The sequence below is a fragment of the Meles meles genome, chromosome 3 (genome assembly GCF_922984935.1).
Source record: "Meles meles chromosome 3, mMelMel3.1 paternal haplotype, whole genome shotgun sequence".
In the NCBI taxonomy this organism is placed as follows: Eukaryota; Metazoa; Chordata; class Mammalia; order Carnivora; family Mustelidae; genus Meles; species Meles meles.
The window spans coordinates 16,709,001-16,730,491 of NC_060068.1; the positions used below are offsets into that span (position 1 = coordinate 16,709,001).

Genomic DNA, 21,491 nt, shown 5'->3' on the forward strand with positions numbered 1-21,491 from the left:
CAGATGCCCAATCTGTTTGAATATATATATATATATATATATATATATATATATATATATATATACATATATGTACTCAACTGATGAATCACTGAGCATTATTAAAAAAAACTAATGATGTACTTACTATAACTTGGTTAACTGAATTTAAATCAATAAATTTATATTGCATTTATACATAGAAGACATTTTATGTTGTTCTACAACAAAATATATGCATGTTGGAGTGCAGTTAAAGTAGAAGACAGCAATTTAAAATCATTAATATGGGAATGGATATAAATGAAAGAACCATGATTTAATTAGGACTAAATCATAGTACTTTTAAATGATCATGTGCTTAATTATTTCCCTTAAAGGACTAAGTTACAGTATGGAATGGTGTTCCTCCAACATTAGTGGGACACAAACACATAGTCTAAACTCCAAGATTAGTGCCTTCCCAATCCATCTGGAAATCTATTTGCCGTGAGTCACACAGGGTAAAAGTATTCACTTCCATGAGTTACATATGAAATTAAAACAGTCAAACATAAACAACATACTTTATAAACACATATTATTCAACAGAACCTCTTCAAGTAGGACTATCTTCCCTCATTGAATATTTCTCCCTTCTTTTCTAGTGCCATCTTCTAAACACAGTCTTATTTGTGGATTCCCTTTGGAGTACCAGAGCGTTATGATATCACCAACTGAGTGGTAACATTGCATGATAGTATCTATTAAATGACACACTGCTCTTATTTGAGATAGCTTAGAGATAACTTCTATTCTTCAGTGAAGTGAGATTTTGACTCAGTTTTAAGGATTCCCTCATCCATTCCTCTAGGAATTCTGAAAGACCCATGTTTAATATTGTTGACACAGCTGAAATTTGACATAAGTTTTCCAGAACTCTGCTTTGTATCTCTGTAATACAATGCAATTTGATATCTTCTGAGATAATTAAGGAAGAAGTTGTTAGATTGTTAGTTCTCCTTCTGAATGTTTCCTATTCACTAGAAAACTGGCTTTATGTTATTTTAGTCATTTTTAAATGATGTTAGTTATTTATTTGACACAGAGAGAGAGAGAGAGAGAGAGAGACAAGAAAACAAGAGCAAGCAGGAGGATCAGCAGGCTCCCAGGATGCTGGGATCATGACCTGAGCCGATGGTAGAAACTTATCCACCTGAGCCACCCAGGCAGCCCTATTTCAGTCATTAAAAAAAAAGGAAATGTGTAATAAGTTCCTAATGTTCTTTTCCTTATCTTATTTTTTCAGTGTTCCAAGATTCGTTGTTTATGGATCACGCCCAATGTTCCATATAATATGTGCCCTCCTTAATACCCACCACCATGCTTACCTAACCCTGCACCCCCTCCCCACCAAAACCCTCAGTTTGTTTCTCAGAGTCCACATTCTCTCTATTATATAGCATATTTTCAATTTTTTGAAGTATATCAACATTTGGAAACATCTATAATGCCTCATGCTTTAAATTTAATTGGTTATAAATATTTTCAATCATTCATAGTTTTATACCACAAGTCTGAGTCTTTTATTCTTTATTTTTACTTTGTCTTTACCCTGTGTGCTCAAAATTTTAAAATTATGAATTATTCAAAACATAAAGTTTATTTTTCTGCTATCTTAAAAATAACATTAGTTTTTGCTAGCCACCTTAACCCATTCTATTACATATAAGAGATATAAGAGATTAGGAAGAGATCAGGAAACATATAAGAGATCAGTAAACTTTAAGACTGGGATGTTAATTTGTAAGGCAAGTCTAGAAAATTAGGTCCGTAATTGCACTGGTAACTTACAACCCTTGGTAAACAAGACAATCACTAAATGGTCTGCTGGTCAGATTCTTGAGCCCAATTTACCAGATTCTAGTTCTGCTAATCTGAGATGGGCACAAAATTGGTATATTTTGTGAAGTCAGCAAGTTATTACAATGCAAGTGATCATAAATCCACTCTTTGGAAGCACTGATGTATAGTGAAGGCTTTTTTTTTACACCAGAAAGAGGAATTAATAGTCCTATTAGATATATAGAGGAAAGAAACACTGATAAATTTATCTCATTCCTGATGGTTTATAATCATGCCCATTAATTAACATTATCAGGGAATTATCCTGAGGTACCTACGTGCTTGATTTTTTTTTTTTTTTTCATTTTAGGGATGCAGACACTGATCTTTTCTCATGGTATCAACATGAAACTGGGAAATACTAACATGTACATTACCACCAAGAGTGAACCATGAAGAGAATTGATGTACACAGTTCCGTGTCCTTCATCAGAACATCATCTTGGACAATCAGAAAAAGATTTCAAGATGGAGAAAGGAAAGGATAAACATTTTTTCCCTGCAAATAAACTCAGTAAATTGAGTTGACTTTTCAGGATCTTGAAGGGATTATTTTTATTATTATTATCATTATTATTTAACTGACAAAATGCCCTTTTGCTGGTGCATCTCTATTTTGTCTATGGGTGATAGTGAGATTTCTGCCATTTACCTGAAGGACAGACACCTCCCCTTTAACTTTTTCAGTGTCCTTAGAACTTCCTTGTTCCTAAGACTGTAGGCAAGTGGGTTTAGGAGGGGTGTGAGGACAGTTTCAAACAGAAAGAGACCCTGATTCAACTTTGGAGTCTTGGCAGATCCAGGTCTCATGTAGATGCACATGCCTGGACCAAAATAGAGACCCACCACACAGAGATGAGAGGAACATGTCGCCAGAGCCTTGTTCCTGCCTTCTGGGGGAGTTCATTCGAAGTACAGAAAGGAAGATAAGAACGTCGGAAGACAAGATAAGAGATAAGGGCAGCAGCAGAACAAAGACGCTTGTTATCACCACTGACTTTTCATAGGCTGAGATACCCTCACAGACTATCCTGAGTACAGCCATGACTTCACAGAAGAAGTGGGGAATCTCTCTGGGGCTGAAGATGTTAAAATGCAAGGTAAAAGCACTGTGTCCCAGGGAAGTAAGTGCCCCTCCATCCCAAGACATGGCAATCATCTGTAAGCAAACCTTAGGGTTGATGATGACTGGGTATCGAAGAGGATTACAAATAGCCACTTAACGATCAAAGCACATGAGAGTTATAAGGATGCATTCTGCAATGGCCACAGTCAGGGAGAAGAAAATTTGAGTCCCACAAGCCATAAATGATATGCTCCGCCATCCAGAGAAGAAGTTGGCTGCCATTTTGGGGACAATGCTGGAGGTCAAAGTCAAATCCATTAAGGAGAGCTGAGTGAGAAGGAAGTACATGGGGGTGTGGAGATTGGGATACAACCAAATGAGGAGGATCAAAAGAGTGTTGCCTGTGAAGGCAGCCATGTAGATCAGGATAATGATGGAGACCACGGCTGTGATGCATTTAAATTCAGGGAAGAAGCCCAGGAGAATGAAATCTGTGGTTTCTGTCTCATTCCCACTCATCATGACCCTCTGTAATGATAACAGGCAGATAAGAGATTTTTAAAAATATCATAGAAATGAAGCAGTTTTCTTATTAAATTTTAACAATGGCAAATATAAAAATAATCGCCCATAATCACTTGAATCAGTTCTTACTAATTTTCTATATTCCTTATCTATGATTTAATATACTTTTAAAAACCAGAGTATACATATTAAAATGAATTCTATCAACTTTATGTATTAGAGGTCATTTTCATATATTAAAGGAAACTGGACTGCTGTGGTTTCTGTTTTTGTTTGTTTGTTTGTTTGTTTACAATTTAAAGTATGACCAAGAGATCATAAGTCACAATTTCAAACTGCACATTATCCAATTTTTTCACTATTTTAGAAAATCATGTTATTCCATTCTCATCCTTTTGGAGACTTCCTTAGTAATATTTTGAAGAAAAATTTACCCTTATTTCCAGGTCAGATATTATAGACTTTATTTGGCTAGGAAAAAAATTGCTAATTTAATTTATAGAAAGATTTATTTTTATAATTTCAAAACACTTCTACTTAAGTCTTTTGGCTCGGAACATTATAATTTAAGGGAAAATTGATCATTATGGCTGTACTTTGTGTTATACGCATTTATGATAATTTCAGCTTTTAATCTAATTAGCTTTATTTTCTATTCAGGGAAAACACTTACTGTGATTACATGGTCTATAGTAAATTCAGATTATCAATGGGGGAAAAGTTTCCTTTCTATGTGCTTCTGTAGGGTTCTTGCTGTTAGAGTTCTTATTATTCTTAACTATTAGCTACAGCTATTATGCCATTGATGGGTACAGGGAAAATCCTTAGGGCTCCTTTCCCTCAGATTTACTGTTTTATTTTTCCTTTTTAGACTTAGTTGTATTTAATCTTATTCCCTGAATACCTATAAAATATTTTAAATATCTGCACAACTCTTTTTTTTTAATAAGCAGGTTTTGTTGTTGTTGTTGTTGTTTTGTTTTGTTTTGTTTTTATTTGATAGAGAGAAATCACAACTAGACAGAGAGGCAGGCAGAGATGGAGGAGGAAGCAGGCTTCCTGCGGAGCAAAGAACCCTATGCGGGGCTCAATCCCAGGAGCCACCCAGGCACCCTCTATCTGCACAACTCTCGATGAGCTTATTATAGGATGGAACACACTCCATTTACTCAAATGACCTTGTTAAAAACCTGATAATGACAGCACAAGAAATTGTAGTCATGAAAACAGTTTCCAAAATTATAAAGAAAAGAGCAAATTGACCTCAATTGTATATTAAAATTATAATTACTTGAATTTAATGTAAGGCAAGACTAACATCAGAATATTTCTAAAGTTTATTCACTATTTAGAACAGATTAAAGAAAAATTATATGCCCCTCACATTAGTTACATACACTTGATAAAATCTATTATTAAATCATGTTTTAAGAACCATCATAACAAAATGGTAGTAAAATAAAATACTCCAATATCCTATTCTATTATGTCTTGAAAAACTGTGACATTCGTTTGTTCATGAAATTTCTGAAAACATTATTTCTAAATTGTTAGGCTACTCCCCTCTTCTGAAACCTGTGTGTATGTGTATGTGAATGTTTTATAACATTAACAGTGAGATTCAAGTTTCCTTTGTTATTTACAGAAAGGGCAAAAAGAACCTGTTGCCTATATCCACCGAATACCTTCTTCTTAGAAACAGTGTGTTCAATTACTAGGTCATTGATTACTTGTCTAACACTTGTGTGGTTTGATTTCAACTCATTGCTTCTAGGCAGATACTTGATTTTTCTTTGTTCACCAAAAAGAGTTACCACTTTTAAAGAAATTATGATTAAAAAAATCCAAGTCTGTTCTCCCTCTGCTCACAGTAAGAGTCTCAAATTTCTTGTGGAGAACAAGAAGGCCTCTGTGGTTGTTACTGCTAGAAGTAGCCATCTATCTTTACATATCCATCTTCTATTACAGCATTTTATGTTGATCACCTTCAAACTAATAGATCATATACAATGTGATCACATACTATTATGTCCAAAGCCAAAGCTTGACTAAAGGGCTTCCCATCATTGGGCATTTAATTGGCTTGATCAGTTAGTCTGCTTTTAAATGTGGAGGTAGTTTAAGATATAATTATAATAATAATATTAATAATAATAACAACAACAATAATAGTAGTAATGACAAAATTAGCCAGCGTGAATCTTACTCACCCCTGCCTTAAAGTGAGTCTTGGTGTAGTCAGCGGGTTGGTTATGTCTGAAGTAGAGTCATCATATGGTGAGAAACACATTTTAGACTGTCCAGATCTTTGAAAATTCTCTAACTTTTCATAAAAGCAAAGCAGGGCCCTGTGATTTAAGTTTTATGTTACATGACGTCCAATTTCTCGCTCAAGTGCTGTTTTCTGAGGCTTTTGGATATCCATAGGCTTGGCTAGGTTCTATTATAAACTTTTATTCCAAACTCGATTCATCACAGCCTAGAGTGAAACCTAAATTTCATCATTTGTGTGACAATATGTTTTCATATATGCCTTGCTCCTTAAACCATAAGATTTCTGATGGAAGGGGCTATATTTGCTAATCTCTACATTTTCTCTTTAGATCTAACATGTTGCTTTCATTGAAAATACGAGTAAAATACATAAGCAGCTTAGGGCTGGAATCCAGGCCTTTGAACCCTGGATTTTGTGCCTGGACCAAACTAGATGCTTTTAGCACAATCATTTTTCTATCAAAAGGTATTACTTTATTTTGACTTATGATCTCTTATGGGCTTCAAAACACGTCCCAGCATTTTATTCTGTTGGAATATAGGGGAGAGGGCCAACATAACTATGTCTACTTGATAAATGATATAGAAAGAACTAGGTCACTGTCAAATAATGCTGTCCTATTCCTGGATAAATTATCTATTTACCAAGATTGAACCTTACAAATACTATTGACAAATAATTATATAGTTAGCATAAACAGATTTTCACAATCTAGGAAAACTGGGTTACTTCCTTTATCAAGATGCTTACCTTGTAATTTGTGTTCTGTCATTGAAATATCTTAGGAAGTATAAAATACCCAAGATTCCTGTTGCCAATTAATGCTGAATATAGTGTTGATGAAAACATAAACTATTTCAGTAGGAAAAAAAAAAGAATCAGGTGACTGTGTAGGTCTTGATAGGCTGTCTTTCCTCAGCCTCTCCAGTTGTTAGTAGGGCTGAGATCTCCCTAATTCCACAATGTCATCAAGTTTAGTATGTAATGCCTGGTCAGACCAAAGAATGCAGATTCCTGGGAGGTCCATTGTTTCTTCATTAGGGGCTAAGGCACCCAAGTTTAACCTCCTGGAGGAATCCTCTCCCCAGAATATAATTATTAGAGTTTTTCAAATCTATCTACTAGTACATGCTCTGATTCCACCCCCCCCCCTTTTTTTTTTTGGTCAGTACCACCATCATTTTCCCAGAGGTCCAATTTAGAATTTTCTTTGCCTTTTAGTCATTAATCTCATTCAACCACTAAGCAAGTTATTCTAAGATCTCTATTTGCCCATCCTTCATATTCCCAGAAATCAACTCTATGCCAATATCCCATGTCCACAATTATCCCCTTTACTTTATCTTTTTAGCTAAATTTTCCCTTTTCTTCAAGGATAGATGTAAATGTCACCTCCTCAATAAAATATCCTTTTATGTCTACAGTGTTTATCAACATATATTTCCTAGGTAATTATGACTTCTCACTTTTGGCTTATTATCTTCATTGTGCTGTTATTGATCTTTTTTTTTTAAGATTTTTTATTCATTTATTTGACAGAGAGAGAGAGAGATCACAAGTAGGCAGAGAGGCAGGCAGAGAGAGAGGAGGAAGCAGGCTCCCTGCAGAGCAGAGAGCCCGATGCGGGGCTCGATCCCAGGACCCTGAGATCATGACCTGAGCTGAAGGCAGCGGCTTAATCCACTGAGCCACCCAGGCGCCCCTGTTACTGATCTTTTAACACTAACAGTTAACAAGAAGATTTTAAGCTCTGGAAATCCTAGGGTTTTGCCTTAGTGTTCCTTTTGTTCACTATTCTTGGTAGATTAACTTATTCTAGTAGGCACTGACTTAACACTATTAATTAAATTAAATTTCACTAAAATCAAACACTATATTATATACTGAGAATTCAAAATGGAAAAAATAAATTCACTAAAGCTTTTTAAAATGGGGGAACTGATTTATGAAGAAAGAGATTTTGATATGGAAGGTAAGTACTGTATTAAAACTAGGTAGATATTACTACAGCGACAAATAGACAAGGATTTGTTTGTCTAGAGGAAAGATTGGTGGGAGGTCACATAATGGTTTCATGGGACCAGTAACAACTGAGTTGCGAATTAAAAGACAAGTAGGAATAAATGAAAATAAGGAATGGTGGAAATTGTGGCATAAATAGCTGTATATGATGTCAAGGCAAATTGACAGACATGTATTTTATGGGGAAAATAGTCATCCATATTTCTTCTGGATACAGAAGCTCCAGCTTCTGTAGAACAATTCTGAAGAATTGTGTTGAAACATAGATATAGGAAGGTCAAAAAGTATTGGGGTGGGGGGTATGATATAGGTAACAAACCACTGCACTCTCAAGTCCTACAGAGGGAAGAGGTTGCTTTAATTAACGCAGACAGTGTGAAATAAAGTACTGGTATTAGAATGAGCAGTATGTTTAACTGGCAGCATTATTGAAGCCAGAACAAGGGATTTGAAGAGTTAAAAGGAAAGTGAAGATATTTCATATTTGGAAATAATATTTCTTTCCCACACCTTCATTCTTTCTTCCTTCACCCTACAGTCACCTTTGCTGTTGCAAATAATGGCCACATTTAAGCTCCAGTCATGTATTTTTGGTCATCAGATCCTCTCAGGCTACTTTTTATTAAGTTTTCCTCTTATATATGAATCAAAATAGATCCATAATTCAAAAGAATATCAAATTGTTTCATCAGACTAGATATTTTAAAAATAGTAATATTTTAAAATAAACTTGGTTTTGAACTAAGTTCCAAACTTACGAAGCAGGTGCCAAATAGTACAAAATTTCCATAAATCCTTCATTTAGTTTTCTCTATTGCTAACATCATACATTATTATGGAACCAATATTGGTTCTTTCATAAAACTAAGGAACCAATATTTGTACATTAATTTTTTTTTAGTTTTTTTAATTTTATTTGACAGAGAACACAAGTAGGCAGAGAAGCAGGCAGAGAGAGAGAGGAAGGGAAGCAGGCTCCCTGCTGAGCAGAGAGCCTAATGCTGGGCTCGATCCCAGGACCCCGGGATCATGACCTGAGCCGAAGGCAGAGACTTTAACCCATTGAGCCACCCAGGCGCCCTGTACATTAATATTAACTAAATTTGGGATGCCTGGGTGGCTCAGTCATTTAAGCCACTGCCTTCAGCTCAGCTCATGATCCCAGGATCCTGGAATTGAATCCCATGTGCAGCTCCTTGCTCAGCAGGGAGCCTGCTTCTCTCTCTGCCTCTGCCTGCTTGTGCTTTCTCTCTCTCTCTCTCCCTCTGACAAATAAATAAATAAATACATAAAATCTTTAAAAAATATTAACTAAATTCTATATTTTATTCAGATTTCACTTATTTTGCCTAATGTCCTCCTCTTTGGATTGATTTTTGAGAGATCACATTATATTTAGTCAGCATGTCTCCTTAGACCTCTCTGGGCTGTGAAAGATATTCAGGCTTTGTTTTGAATGACCTTGACAATTTTGAGGAGCACTGATGGGTATATTGTAGAATATCCCTCAAACTGTTTTTGTCATTTTTTTTTCCTCCTCATTAGACCAAGGTTATAGGTTTGGGGGAAGAAGTTTGCAGAGGTAAAGTGCCCTTATTTTCACATCTTGTAGGAGTGCATGATATCTGCATGACTTATCTGTGCTGATGTTAATCCTGACCACTTGGCTGAAGTAGTGCCAGATTTCTCTAGGGTATAGTTATTCCTCCCACTGCTTTTATATGCCCTACTTTTTGGAAGCAAGGCACTGAGTGAAGCTTACACTCAAGGTAGGAGGAGGTTAATCTTCACATTCTTAAGGGGTAGGGTATCTATATTAATTACTTGGAATCATCCTAAACAGGAATTTGTTTTGTTTCGTTTTTCCCTCCCTCTCTCCTTTTCTCCCTTCTTTTTTTTTTTTTTGTTTTTCTTATTTCCTTCTTATTTTTCCATTCATTTATGTCAATATGAGTCAATTAAAAAAAATCAATCAAATTTTGACTCTCCCTCTCCTGAAAACATCACAAGTAATATATGTGGCTCTCAACCACTTTTTTAACTGTAAATTTTAACATATAGATTCACATGCAGTTATGAGAAATAACACAGAGTGACTCCTTCTATGCTTCACATAATTTCCCCCAGTTACAATCAGGAATTGGTGTGAACCACTGACCTTATTCACATTTCACCCATTTTTTTAATATGCAATTTTCTCATATGTGTAAATTTGTGTGACCACCAATACAGACAAGATACGTAATGATTCCATCACAGCGATCCCTCATGCTATTTATAGTAACAATGATCTCATTTCTTATACCCCTTCCTTAACCCCTGACCCACTAATGTGCTCTCCATCTCTGGAGTTTTTTTTATTTTGAAAATGTTATATACCTTGGATAATATGTTATGTTGACCTTCTGATATTTATCTTGTTTCTTTCAGTATTATTTCTGAATACATACACGAGATGTGTACAAGTTGTGCAATATATCACTCATTTACTTTTATTGCTAAGTAATATTTCATGCTGGGGTTGTATTACACTTAGTTTAACTATTCACCTGTTGAAGGATACTTAGTTTATCTCTACTTTTGGTCATTATGAATAAATTCACCATGAGTATGTATAGGACTTTGTTTTTTGTTTTTTATTTTGTTTGTTTTGTTTTGTTTGTTTTCTGGTATGTGTGTATGTGTGTGTGTACATAAGTATTTATTCTGTACAACATGTGCTCAGGAGTGCAATTATGAGATGATATATCCAAAATGGTGAATTGTGATATTATCTATTATTATCATTTTATAGTCCCAAAACCAATGTATAAGATACCTGTATTCTCTGCAACCTCTCCAGCTTTTGTTGTAGCTATTGTTTCTTTTAGTTCTTCTAATAGGTGTACAGGAATACCTTATGATTTTAATTTGCAATTCTGTAATGGCTAATGATGTTGAATACATTTTCCTGTGTTTGTTTACCATATATGTATCTTCTTTTTTTATTATGTTATGTTAGTCACCATACAGTACATCATTAGTTTTTTTTAATATTTTATTTATTTATTTGACAGAGATCACAAGTAGGGAGAGAGGCAGGCATAGAGAGAGAGAGAGGAGGAAGCAGGCTCCCTGCCAAGCAGAGAGCCCAATGCGGGGCTCGATCCCAGGACCCTAGGATCATGACCTGAGCAAAAGGCAGAGGCTTTAACCCACTGAGCCACCCAGGCACCCCACATCATTAGTTTTTGATGGAGTATTCCAAGATTTATTGTTTATGTATAACATCAGTGCTCCATGCAATGGGTTCTTCTTCATTAAAATGCCTGCTCATGCTTTTTTTGTTGTTGTTGTTTATTTTCTAATTAGATTATTACTATTGAATTAAATGTCTATTATATATTTTAGTATAGTCCATGGTCAGAAAGGTAGTTTACATATATTTTCTCCCAGTCCATAACTATCTTTCCACCCTCTTAAAAAGTTCTCTTTTATTGTAGTAAGAATACATAACATAAGATCTACACTCTCAACAAATTTCTAACTGCAAAATACAGTATTGTTAACTATAGACATACTGTTGTATAGCAGATACAAAATTCATCTGGTGTAACTGAAGTTTTATATCTATTGAAGAGCAACCATATTCCCTGTGGTTGTCAGCCAAAGAAAACCACAATTCTGTTTCTATGAGTTTGACAATTTTAAATACTGAATATAATTGGAATTAAAATTATCTGTTCTTCTGTTAATGTTATTTTTTTCACTTATCATATGTCCTCCAGGTTCATGCGCATTGTCATATACCAAAGAATTCCCATAGTATTTAAAACAGCATAATATTCTAATATATGTATATTTCATACTCTATTTTTCTATCCACTGGCTGAGGGACATTTAGGTTTTTTTCTTAGCTACCGTGAATAATGCCACTTTCCATGATTATGAGAGTGCATATCTTTCTACCAGACTCTAATGCCAAGATTTTTGGATAAATAAACAGAAGTGGGATGGGTAATCATAAGGTACTTCTTTTTTTTTTGAGGAAATTCCATAATGTTTTACATGGAAACTGCAACATTTTTCATTACACCTAACAGTGTACAAGGATTTCAACTTATTCAAATCCTCACCAAGATATTATTTTCTGTTGTTGTTATTTTGGATACCAGCCATCTTAACAACAATGAGGTGATATCTTGTGGTTTTGATTTGCATTTCCCTGATGATAAGGGATATTGAGCATCTCTTTATATAATTGTTACTGTTTTATTGGAGAAATATTTATGCATCCCCTGGCTGTTTTTAATTGGGTTATTTGGCAGGGTTTTTATATTGAATGTAAGAATGTTTTATATATTTGGATATTAACATCAGGTATATCATTTAAACATATTTTCTTCCAATCTGTAGCTTCCCTTTACTCTTGATTGTTTCCTTTAGGTGCAGAGGATGTTACTTGATGTGATCTTGTCTATTTTTATTTATGTAAATATCCATGCATTTATTTACATATTTATTTGTGTTTTAATTGTATATTTTGCTTAGTCATAAACAAGAAATAATTTCCAAAAGCGTTATGAAGGTTTTCCTTATGTATCCTTCTAATGATTTCATATATTTGGATCTTACAATAAAAATTTTAATCCATTTAGAGTTGATTTTTGTGGATGATGTGAGATAAGGATCTAATTGCATTCTTTTCTAGTTTTTCTAACACCTTTTATTGAAAATACCTTATTTCGGGGTGCCTGGGTGGCTCAGTGGTTTAAGCCGCTGCCTTCGGCTCAGGTCATGATCTCAGGGTCCTGGGATCGAGTCCCACATCGGGCTCTCTGCTCAGCAGGGAGCCTGCTTCCCTCTCACTCTCTCTGACTACCTCTCTGCCTACTTATGATCTCTCTCTGTCAAATAAATAAATAAAATCTTTAAAAAAAAAGAAAAGAAAATACCTTATTTCTACATTGTGTACTTTGTACATTCTTGTCAATGATCATATGACTGCACATGTGTGGGTATATTATGGCCTCTATTCTATTTCATCAGTCTATATGTCTGTTTGGTTTTTTTGTCGGTTAATTTCGTATTTTTTGTTGATTTTTGTGGGTTTTTTTTTTTGCCAGCACCATATTGTAGTTTTAATTTACTCTTTTTCTGTAATATGTAGTGAAATCATAAAGTGTAAGTTTAGTCTTATTATTCCTTCTCAAGGTTGTTTTGTTTATTCAGGGTATTTTGTGACTCCATATGAATTTTAGCATTTTTTCTACTGTAAGAAAATTAATTAAAATTCTATGATAGAATCTTAATACATTCTATAGAAGAGATCTATAGAATGATAGCAATTGCATTCAATATATGTATTGCTTTGGGTAGTATGTACATTTCCATAATATTTTTCTTCAAGTTCATAAACATGAACAATTTCCCATTTATTTGTTTCATCTTCTAAATTCTTTCATTGATGTAATATATGCCCTCCTTAATACCCACCACCAGGCATGTATTGCATGGACCACTGGGGGTTATATGTAAAAAATGAATCTTAGAACACTACATCAAAAATTAATGAAGAGTATCTTAGCAAGAAGACCCCAAAGTGGAAAGCTGAGAATGTATCAAATGCAGCATTTTAGCAAATTGAAGAGATGGTGAACGTATTCTTAAAGGGTATTTTTTCAAATTAAGGTTGCAATAGCATATTTATTTCTGGAAGGTATTAAAAGTGCTTTTTTTATTCCATTAATAAAAGTTGTTATAGCCAAAAAAAAAAATTAATGATGTATTGTATGGTGACTAACAATACACAATTTAAAAAAAGAAAGTCATATTCTACACACACACACACACACACAATTCTTTCATTGATATATAGTTTCCAGTGCATGATCCTTCCATCTCCTTGCTTAAGTTTATTTTTATGTATTTTATTTTTGATGCTATTTCAAATGACACTTTCTTAATTTCCTATTGAAATAGCTTGTTATTAGTTACAGAAATGCAACTGATTTTTAAACGTGAAAATTTGATGAATTTGTTTGTTAGCTTTCATTATCTTAGTTGTCTTTGAAGTTTCCTATATATAATATCATGTCAGCTGCAAACAGAAATGTTATTTTCTAATTTGAATGACAATTATTTCTTTCCTTCCCAAATCGCTTTGTCTAAAACTTGCACTGAAAGTAGTGAGAGTGAACATCTTTGCCTAGTTCCTGATTTTTTTCTTCATATTTATTTATCTATTTTATTATTAACATCTTGAGGAACATCCATACTGTTTTCAGAGCAGCTGTACCAGCTTTCATTCCCACCATAGCATCATAGGGGAAGGAAGGTAAATCCAAAGAGGGAGAAATCAGAGAGGGAGATGAACCAAGAGAGACTATGGACACTGAGAAAAAACCTGGAGGTTTCAGCGGGGGAGAATGTGGGGAGAGGATGTATCAAGGTGATGGGTATTGAGGAGGGCTTGTGCTCTGATGAGCACTGGGTGTTATACTTAACTAATGAATCACTGAACACTATATCAGAAACTAATTATGTACTATACATGGTTAACTGAACATAATAAAAATATTTATCTATTTTAGAGGGAGAACATGAGCAGGGGCATGGAACAGATGGAGAGAGACAGAGAGAATTTCAAGTAGACTTGCTGCTGAGCACAGAGCCCAAAATGGGGCTCAATCCCAGGACCCCAAGACTATGACCTGAGCTGATACTAAGGGCCGAGCTACTTAAATGACTGATCCGCCCATGTACACCTGCTAGTGTCTGATCTTAATGGGAAAGTTTTTCATATTGAGTATGATACTAGCTGTGGACTTTTTACATATGACCTTTATTATTGTGAAGTAAATTTCTTCTATTCCTATATTATTGGGTGTTGAATCAGGAAAGGGTGTTGAATTTGTCAGATTTTTTTCTGCATCCATTGAGATGATCACTTGGATTTTATTCTTTAGTCTGTTAACATGGTGTTTGATTTATTTGGATTGCTAATTGACTGAATTGATTAATTGATTTGGATATGTTCAATCATACTTGCACCCAACTTGGAAATATCCTAAGTGAGTTGTTCATGGTGTAGAAAACTGGTTTTTTTTAAATTGTGTATAATGCTTTTAACGCATTGCTAAATTTAGTTAGTATTTTTTTCCATTTTATTTATTTTTTCAGTGTAACAGTATTCATTGTTTTTGCACAACACCCAGTGCTCCATGCAATACGTGCCCTCCCCATTACCCACCACCTGTTCCCCCAACCTCCCACCCCTGACCCTTCAAAACCCTCAGGGTGTTTTTCAGAGTCCATAGTCTCTTATGGTTCGCCTCCCCTTCCAATTTTTTCCTAATAAACATATAATGTCCTGTTTTTTAATTGTTTTAAGCTGTCTCTGTGCTGAGGATCAGCCTGAGGTGTAAACTTAGCCTGAGGCGTCATCTCTCAGCTGTGTATTTCTTCATTGAAAATTCATACATTTAAGTTCTTTTTTTTTCCATTTTATTTATTTTTTCAGCGTAACAGTATTCATTCTTTTTGCACAACACCCAGTGCTCCATGCAAAACGTGCCCTCCCCATTACCCACCACCTGTTCCCCCACCCTCCCACCCCTGACACTTCAAAACCCTCAGGTTGTTTTTCAGAGTCCATAGTCTCTTATGGTTCACCTCCCCTTCCAAATATTTTTTTTTAATAACATATAATGTATTTTTATCCCCATGGGTACAGGTCTGTGAATCGCCAGGTTTACACACTTCACAGCACTCACGATAGCACATACCCTCCCCAATGTCCATAGCCCCCTCCCGCTCTCCCAATCCAACGTCCCCCCAGCAACCCCCAGTTTGTTTTGTGAGATTAAGAGTCATTTATGCTTTGTCTCCTTCCCAATCCCATCTTGTTCCATTTATTCTTCTCCTATCCCCCTAGCCCCCCATGTTGCTTCTCCATGTCCTCATATCAGGGAGATCATATGATAGTTGTCTTTCTCCGATTGACTTCTTTCACTAAGCATGATACGCTCTAGTTCCATCCACGTTGTCACAAATGGCAAGATTTCATTTCTTTTGATGGTTGCATAGTATTCCATTGTGTATATATACCACTTCTTCTTTATCCATTCATCTGTTGATGGACATCTAGGTTCTTTCCATAGTTTGGCTATTGTAGACATTGCTGCTATAAACATTCGGGTACACTTGCCCCTTCGGATCACTATGTTTGTATCTTTAGGGTAAATACCCAGTAGTGCAATTGTTGGGTCATAGGGTAGTTCTATTTTCCACATTTTGAGGGACCTCCATGCTGTTTTCCAGAGTGGTTGCACCAGCTTGCATTCCCACCAACAGTGGAGGAGGGTTCCCCTTTCTCCGCATCCTCGCCAGCATCTGTCATTTCCTGACTTGTTCATTTTAGCCATTCTGACTGGTGTGAGGTGATATCTCATTGTGGTTTTGATTTGTATTTCCCTGATGCCGAGTGACGTGGAGCACTTTTTCATGTGTCTGTTGGCCATCTGGATGTCTTCTTTGCAGAAATGTCTGTTCATGTCCTCTGCCCATTTCTTGATTGGATTGTTTGTTCTTTGGGTGTTGAGTTTGCTAAGTTCCTTATAGATTTTGGATACTAGCCCTTTATCTGATGTGTCATTTGCAAATATCTTCTCCCATTCTGTCAGTTGTCTTTTGGTTTTGTTAACTGTTTCCTTTGCTGTGCAAAAGATTTTGATCTTGATGAAATCCCAATAGTTCATTTTTGCCCTTGCTTCCCTTGCCTTTGTCGTTGTTCCTAGGAAGATATTGCTATGGCTGAGGTCAAAGAGGTTGCTGCCTGCATTCTCCTCAAGGATTTTGATGGATTCCTTTCTCACATTGAGGTCCTTCATCCATTTGGAGTCTATTTTCATGTGTGGTGTAAGGAAGTGGTCCAATTTCATTTTTCTGCATGTGGCTGTCCAATTTTCCCAGCACCATTTATTGAAGAGGCTGTCTTTTTTCCATTGGACATTCTTTCCTGCTTTGTCGAAGATTAGTTGACCATAGAGTTGAGGGTAGATTTCTGGGCTCTCTATTCTGTTCCACTGATCTATGTGTCTGTTTTTGTGCCAGTACCATGCTGTCTTGATGATAACAGCTTTGTAATAGAGCTTGACGTCCGGAATTGTGATGCCACCAACTTTGGCTTTCTTTTTCAATATTCCTTTGGCTATTCGAGGTCTTTTCTTGTTCCATATAAATTTTAGGATTATTTGTTCCATTTATTTGAGAAAAATGGATGGTATTTTGATAGGGATTGCATTAAATGTGTAGATTGCTTTAGGTAGCATGGACATTTTCACAATATTTATTCTTCCAATCCAGGAGCATGGAACATTTTTCCATTTCTTTGTGTCTTCCTCAATTTCTATCATGAGTACTTTATAATTTTCTGTGTATAGATTCTTAGTCTCTTTGGTTAGGTTTATTCCTAGGTATCTTATAGTTTTGGGTACAATTGTAAATGGGATTGACTCCTTAATTTCTCTCTTCTGCCTTGTTGTTGGTGTACAGGAATGCAACTGATTTCTGTGCATTGATTTTATATCCTGACACTTTACTGAATTCCTGTACAAGTTCTAGCAGTTTTGGAGTGGAGTCTTTTGGGTTTTCCACATATAGTATCATATCATCTGCGAAGAGTGATAGTTTGACTTCTTCTTTACCAATCTGGATGCCTTTAATTTGTTTTTGATGTCTGATTGCTGAGGCTAGGACTTCTAGTACTATGTTGAATAGCAGTGGTGATAATGGACATCCCTGCCATGTTCCTGACCTTAGAGGAAAAGCTTTCAGGTTTTCTCCATTGAGAATGATATTTGCGGTGGGTTTTTCATAGATGGCTTTGATAATATAGAGGTATGTGCCCTCTATCCCTACACTTTGAAGAGTTTTGATCAGGAAGGGATGCTGTACTTTGTCAAATACTATTTCAGCATCTATTGAGAGTATCATATGGTTCTTGTTCTTTCTTTTATTAATGTGTTCTATCACATTGATTGATTTGAGGATGTTGAACCAACCCTGCAGCCCTGGAATAAATCCCACTTGATCGTGGTGAATAATCCTTTTAATGTACTGTTGAATCCTATTGGCTAGTATTTTGGTGAGAATTTTTGCATCTGTGTTCATCAAGGATATTGGTCTGTAGTTCTCTTTTTTGGTGGGATCCTTGTCTGGTTTTGGGATCAAGGTTATGCTGGCCTCATGAAATGAGTTTGGAAGTTTTCCTTCCATTTCTATTTTTTGGAACAGTTTCAGGAGAATAGGAATTCGTTCTTCTTTAAATGTTTCGTAGAATTCCCCTGGGAAGCCGTCTGGCCCTGGGCTTTTATTTGTTTGGAGATTTTTGATGACTGTTTTAATCTCCTTACTGGTTATGGACCTGTTCAGGTTTTCTATTTCTTCCTGGTTCAGTTGTGGTAGTTTATATGTCTGTAGGAATGCATCCATTTCTTCCAGATTGTCCAATTTGTTGGCGTAGGGTTGCTCATAGTATGTTCTTATAATTGTCTGTATTTCTTTGGTGTTAGTTGTAATCTCTCCTCTTTCATTCATGGTTTTATTTATTTGGGTCGTTTCTCTTTTCTTTTTGATGAGTCTGGCCAGGGGTTTATCAATCTTATTGATTCTTTCCAAGAACCAGCTCCTAGTTTCATTGATTTTTTCTGTTCTTTTTTTTGGTTTCTATTTCATTGATTTCTGCTCTGATCTTTATGATTTCTCTTCTCCTGCTGGGTTTAGGATTTCTTTCTTGTTCTTTCTCCAGCTCCTTTACGTGTAGGGTTAGGTTGTGTACTTGAGACCTTTCTTTTTTCTTGAGAAAGGCTTGTACTGCTATATATTTTCCTCTCAGGACTGCCTTTGCTGTGTCCCACAGATTTTGAACTGTTGTGTTTTCATTATCATTTGTTTCCATGAATGTTTTCAATTCTTCGTTAATTTCCTGGTTGACCCATTCATTCTTTAGAAGGATGCTGTTTAGTCTCCATGTATTTGGGTTCTTTCCAGCTTTCCTCTTGTGATTGAGTTCTAGCTTCAGAGCATTGTGGTCTGAAAATATGCAGGGAATGATCCTAATCTTTTGATACCGGTTGAGACCTGATTTGTGACCCAGGATGTGATCTATTCTGGAGAAGGTTCCATGTGCAGTAGAGAAGAATGTGTATTCTGTTGCTTTGGGATGAAATGTTCTGAATATATCTGTGATGTCCATCTGGTCCTGTGTGTCATTTAAGGCCTTTATTTCTTTATTGACCTTTTGCTTGGATGATCTGTCCATTTCAGTGAGGGGAGTGTTCAAGTCCCCTACTATTATTGTATTATTATTGATGTGTTTCTTTGATTTTGTTATTAATTGGTTGATATAGTTGGCTGCTCCCACGTTAGGGGCATAGATATTTAAAATTGTTAGATCTTCTTGTTGGACAGACCCTTTGAGTAGGATATAGTGTCCTTCCTCATCTCTTATTATAGTCTTTGGCTTAAAATCTAATTGATCTGATATAAGGATTGCCACCCCAGCTTTCTTCTGATGCCCATTAGCATGGTAAATTGTTTTCCACCCCCTCACTTTAAATCTGGAGGTGTCTTCGCGTCTAAAATGAGTTTCTTGAAGGCAACATACTGATGGGTTTTGTTTTTTTATCCATTCTGATACCCTGTGTCTTTTGATTGGCACATTTAGCCCATTAACATTCAGCATAACTATTGAGAGATATGAATTTAGTGCCATTATTAGTCTGTAAGGTGACTGTTACTGTATATTGTCTCTGTACCTTTATGATCTACTACTTTTAGGCTCTCTCTTTGCTTAGAGGACCCCTTTCAATATTTCCTGGACAGCTGGTTTGGTGTTTGCAAATTCTTTCAGTTTTTGTTTGTCCTGGAAACTTTTTATCTCTCCTTCTATTTTCAATGATAGCCTAGCTGGATAGAGTATTCTTGGCTGCATGTTTTTCTCGTTGAGTGCTCTGAATATATCATGCTAGCTCTTCCTGGCCTGCCACATCTCTGTGGATAAGTCTGCTGCCAATCTAATATTTTTACCATTGTATGTTACAGACTTCTTTTCTCGGGCTGCTTTCAGGATTTTCTCTTTGACACTAAGACTTTTAAATTTTACTCTTAGGTGATGGGGTGTGGACCTATTCTTGTTGACTTTGAGGAGGGTTCTCTGCATCTCCTGGATTTTGATGCTTGTTCCCTTTGCCATATTAGGGAAATTCTCTCCAATGATTCTATCCAATAGACCTTCTGCTCCCCTCTCTGTTTCTTCTTCTTCTGGAATCCCAATTATTCTAATGTTGTTTCGTCTTATGGTGTCACTTATCTCTCGAATTCTCCCCTCATGGTCCAGTAGCAGTTTGTCCCTCTTTTGTTCGGCTTCTTTATTCTCTGTCATTTGGTCTTCTATATCACTAATTCTTTCTTCTGCCTCATTTATCCTAGCAGTGAGAGCCTCCATTTTTATGGCACCTCATTAATAGCTTTTTTGATTTCAACTTGGTTAGATTTTAGTTCTTTAATTTCTCCAGAAAGGGCTTTAATATCTCCAGAGAGGGTTTCTCTAATATCTTCCATGCCTTTTTTGAGCCCGGCTAGAACGTTCAGAATCATCATTCTGAACTCTTGATCTGACATATCACCAATGTCTGTGTTGATTAGGTCCCTAGCCTTCGGTACTGTCTCTTGTTCTTTTGTTTGTGGTGATTTTTTCCGCCTTGTCATTTTGTCCAGATAAGAGGATATGAAGGAGCAAATAAAATACTAAAAGGGTGGCAAAGACCCCAGAAAAAGGCGCTGTAACCAAAGGAGAAGAGACCCTTAATTGTGGGGGGGGGAGAAAGGGGATAAAAAGAGGTTCAGAAAAAAAAAGAAAAAAAATTTAAAAATAAAACAAATAAAAAAAATATATAAAAAAGAAAGAAAAAATATATATATTTAGATAAACTAGTCAAAAAACGTTAAAAAAGAAAAGGGTAAAAGTTTTAAAAAATTTAGCAGAAGAAGAAAAAAGAAAAAAGAAAAAAAATTGAAAAAAGAAAAAAAAAATTGATGTAGCCGCAAGACTAAAGAATCCTGGGGAGAAAGCCATGAGTTCCGTGCTTTGCTTTCTCCTCCTCTGGAATTGTGCTGCTGTCTTAGGAATTGAACCTACTTTCCTTGATAGATGAACTTCGTCCTGGCTGGATATTTTGTTGATCTTCTGGGTGAGGGGCCTGTTGTAGTGACTCTCAAGTGTCTTTGCCCGAGGCAGGATTGCACCGCCCTTACTGGCAGCTGGACTAAGTAATTGGTTCGGGTTCGCTTTTGGGAGCTTCTGTTCCCTGAACGCTTTCCATAGAGTTCCAGAGGATGGGAATGAAAATGGCGGCCTCCTAGTCTCCGGCCCAGAGGAGCCGAGAGCCTGGGGCCCCACTCCTCAGTGCGCCCCCAGAGGACAGCACCCAATCACTCCCGTATCCCCAGCCTCTAGCTGCGCTCTGACTGTTCAAGGTAACCCTGAGCTGAGAGTTCAGTCCTCGGCTCTGTCTCTGCAGCCGGCTTCTCCATTCTAATACCTGCGAGCTCTCCGACACTCTGACACCCCCGATCCTTCTGTGACACTGCGGGACCTGGGGCCACGCTGACCCCGCGTGGGCTTCACCCTGGTTTAGCCTCTGGAGCAACGTCCCTCAGTGGAACAGACTTTTAACAGTCCTGATTTTGTGCTCCGTT

At 36.3% G+C, this 21,491-nt stretch overlaps 1 pseudogene; it reads right to left on the minus strand.

Annotated features, from left to right (window-relative positions):
* Positions 1 to 2,511: 2,511 nt before the first annotated feature.
* LOC123938438 lies at positions 2,512 to 3,451 on the minus strand (annotated as a pseudogene).
* Between the last annotated feature and the right edge of the window lie 18,040 nt (positions 3,452 to 21,491).